Source organism: Acipenser ruthenus, chromosome 2, assembly GCF_902713425.1.
Source record: "Acipenser ruthenus chromosome 2, fAciRut3.2 maternal haplotype, whole genome shotgun sequence".
Classification (NCBI taxonomy): Eukaryota; Metazoa; Chordata; class Actinopteri; order Acipenseriformes; family Acipenseridae; genus Acipenser; species Acipenser ruthenus.
This window is the reverse complement of record NC_081190.1, coordinates 92,036,068-92,040,206: the sequence shown is the minus strand read 5'-3', so window position 1 is coordinate 92,040,206 and position 4,139 is coordinate 92,036,068.

Below are 4,139 nucleotides of genomic sequence, written 5' to 3'. Positions count from 1 at the left end.
CCTGCTGAATAATGCTATGTTAACATATTGAATTACATACTGCTTTCTACTTTTCCATATCCTTAATGAAAAACTGACATAAATGGAAAAATATGACATTTCTAAATCTAACATGAAACTATACTACTATTATGGCTTCCGGTAGACTTTTTGTTACATGATGTTAAATAAAATATGTCAATTTTTTGATTATGTTTTAATCCTAAAATTCTAGGTGATGCAAAACTTTTGGCCATAGCTGTACACCAATGTATATGTCTTCTGTGTGGAAGAATATACAAGCAAGTTATGAATATGAGGCTTACAATCTTATTTAAATCTACATATTTCCACTTTGGTCACCTTTTTTTCTAAATTTAGAAAAAAGAACAAACATATATGGATTATAAATTAAAGCATAGATATTAAACTTATTATGGTACAATAGACCATTTTGGTACATAGAACTATTTTGGCTGGACCCCTCGTACAGGCATTACGGCTCACAACTTGCCAATCCATACATGTGCACAGGTTCAAGTTTTCTTAATGTACACAGGTTCATGTGTACTACTATTATGGCTTCCTATAGACTTTGTGATATTTTGTAGTTTATTTGACTACATGATGTTAAATAAAAAATCTAAATTATGTGACTATATATATTTTTTAAATTATATTTCAATCCTAAAATTCTAAGTGGTGCAACACTTTTGGCCATAGCTGTATGTACTGACTCAGGAGGACTGAAGAACAACTTGCGATCTTCATTCCTACTCTCTTTTCAATCAAACCAGTTGTTAGGAAAAACTAAGCAGAGCTTGTTGCCAATCTCGCCTTGTAGCTGACCAATATTGAAGAAAACCTGCCTCCAGTTAATCCCCCCCCCCCCCATGGGACCTCAGCCAAGATCGGCAACTCAACGACACAGATCCCGATCGCATGATTCTCCTCACACTCTATGCTGCATTACGTTAGATCAAATAAAATATGTATTTCTTGCTACCACCCTAAGATTTAGCAAAATAAGATTTAGCAGTGGGGTGCTAGGGTTACAATAATAGCAATTAGTTCATCGATTGACACCATTATCTCCCCATCTTGTCCATCTTGTCTCATCTCCTTTGTGGAATGCATTCCTTTTGATAAGGACATTAAGTTTTAATATAACTCTCTTTGTGCCGTGTGGAGAGGGAGATCAGGGATGAAAAGCAGCCTGCAGTCTGGTACCTTGATGTCTCAATCAGGGTAGTGGAGATGCACTGCTGACCATTTAACCAGGTTACACGCTAGGCTGCAGCCAGTGGAATGAGCAGAATTGACCTCCAGACCTCTGGCTACAGATATCCCTGCTAATCTGGGTGTTAAACGCAGCATTGCCATCAGCAGCCAGCCTCTGACCAGCAGCCCAGAACAACTGTTTGACCAGCAGTAATCTTCTTAGGATCTAACACTAAACAAGCAAAGAAAACATTACAAAGTTATTTTGAGTCTGACCTTTCACTTTGAAAACTGCATGTGGGGATCCAAACAACGTGCAAGGTAAACAGATGGGTGATAGATAGATAGATATATAGATAGAGTTAATCTTAAATGAGATAAGAAAACATTATTATTATTATTATTATTATTATTATTACTTTTGTTTTTTTGATGTCTTTAACACTCAACCATAATAATAATAAGAAGAAGAATCTTTATTTTATATAGCACAATTCATGCAGCACATCTCAGCGCTTTACAATCTAAAAACACAACACATAGCATAAATAATCACAAAGACTATACATATTAAAACATAGGGCACAAAACACACATACTATACAAATTCATAAAAGCAGATCTACATAGGCTGATATGCCAATTTAAAAAGATGTGTTTAAGTGAAATAACATTCTTTTAATCCTTAATTATTATTATTATTATTTATTTCTTAGCAGACGCCCTTATCCAGGGCGACTTACAATCGTAAGCAAATACATTTCAAGTGTTTCAATACAAGTAATACAATAAGAGCAAGAAATACAATAACTTTTGTTCAAGCAAAGTACAAGTGTGACAAACCACAATTCAATAATACAGCAGATAATAGCGATAGTTACATCAGGATATGATTAAATAGTGATAGTTACATCAGGATGTGATTAAATACAAAGTACTACAGGTTAAACACTTGGCAGATTACAGTACTCTGAAGTACAGGATTAAATGCAGTAAAATAGGGGGCAGATAAAGCACATTTACATGAAGGGTGATAGTGTCCCAGGATACAAACAGAGGAGTTCTACAGGTGCTCTTTGAAGAGGTGAGTCTTGAGGAGGCGCCGGAATGTGGTCAGGGACTGGGCAGTCCTGACATCTGTAGGAAGGTCGTTCCACCACTGCGGAGCAAGGGTGGAGAAGGAGCGGGCTCTGGAGGCAGGGGAGCGTAGCGGAGGAAGAGCTAGTCTTCTAGTGCAGGCGGAGCGGAGAGGTCGAGTGGGGGTGTAGGGAGAGATGAGGGTCTGGAGGTAGCTGGGTGCAGTCTGGTCAAGGCATCTGTAGGCTAGTACAAGAGTCTTGAACTGGATGCGAGCGGTGATCGGGAGCCAGTGGAGCGAGCGGAGTAGTGGAGTAGCGTGGGCGAAGCGAGGCAGAGAGAACACCAGGCGGGCAGCAGAGTTCTGGATGAGCTGGAGCGGACGGGTGGCGGACGCAGGGAGGCCAGCCAGGAGGGAGTTGCAGTAGTCTAGGCGGGAGAGTACCAGGGCCTGGACCAGGAGCTGGGTAGCATAGTTGGTGAGGAAGGGTCGGATTCTTCGGATGTTGCTCAGGAAGAATCTGCAAGTGCGTGCCAGAGTGGAGATGTGCTGGGAATAAGAGAGGCAGGGGTCCAGGGTGACTCCAAGGTTCTTAGCGGAGGAAGAGGGAGAGAGTGTGGTAGATTCCAGAGGAACAGAGATAGAGAGATCAGAGGAGGGGGAGAAGGAGGGAAAGAAAAGGAGGTCAGATTTAGAGAGGTTGAGTTTAAGGTGATGCGAGTGCATCCAGGAGGAAATAGCAGACAGACAGGTAGAGATACGGGAGGAGATGGTGGAGTCAGAGGTGGGGAAGGAGAGGAAAATCTGAGCATCATCAGCATAGAAATGGTATGAGAAACCATAGGATGCGATGAGGGGGCCCAGGGAGCGGGTGTAGAGAGAGAGAACAGGAGAGGACCCAAGACTGACCCTTGGGGGACTCCAGTTAAGAGAGGGTGAGGTGTGGAGGTTGATCCACGCCAGGTTACCTGGTAAGTGCGGTTGGAGAGGTAGGAGGAGAACCAGGCCAGAGCAGGTTCTGTGGAAGGGCATTCCGTAACTCGGGTGCATAACAGCAAAATACCCTATCTCCCATAGACCAGAGCCTAGTTTTTGGGACTCTTAAGAGCCCAGCTTCAGCAAATTGCAGGTTTTGCACAGGCATATATTCAGTTAACATATCAGAGATGTAGCTTGATGCCTTCCGTTCAAGGCCTTATATATCAGCAGTAATATTTTAAAATCAATCCTGCACTTAACAGGCAGCCAATGCAAGGATGCCAACACAGGTGTTATGTGTTCAAAGGATTTAGATCTAGTTAGAATTTGAGCAGCCAAGTTCTGAACATGACTGTAACAGGTGAGATTTGTTTCGTGATTGCTTAACAATCACTCATTACCACTCTTTGTGCATATAAGCTAGTGTCTTGGCTTGCTTGCTGGAAAGTGTTCATTTTTGTTGCAAGCTGGGGTTGGAAATGGCTGTTTGAAGCGAGTCTGACCTGGGTTGAAGGTATGTTCCAGTGTCTCTGTACAATATTGGTTTTAATTTATTTTAAATTGTTTGTAATTGCTGCTATAACCACTAAATGGTATTTGTAGGTTGAATTGTTCAGGATGCTGTCAATATTGCTGCGCATTGAGGTAATGCTTTTATATATACTGGTTCTAGTAGGGTAAGCCTAGTGCTGCCTGAGGTAATTTTGTACAATGTCTTAATTAATATGTAGTGATAACTGTAGGGTGAGTTAAAGAGCTCCCAAGGTAACCTGTTTGAAATGAAGTGTGTTTGTTCTTGCAGATGGAGTGATTTGTCAGCTGCTGCTGCTTTTGTGTTTATACATATTTGTTCTTTTGGTTTTGGTAAATATGTGGAAGGGGT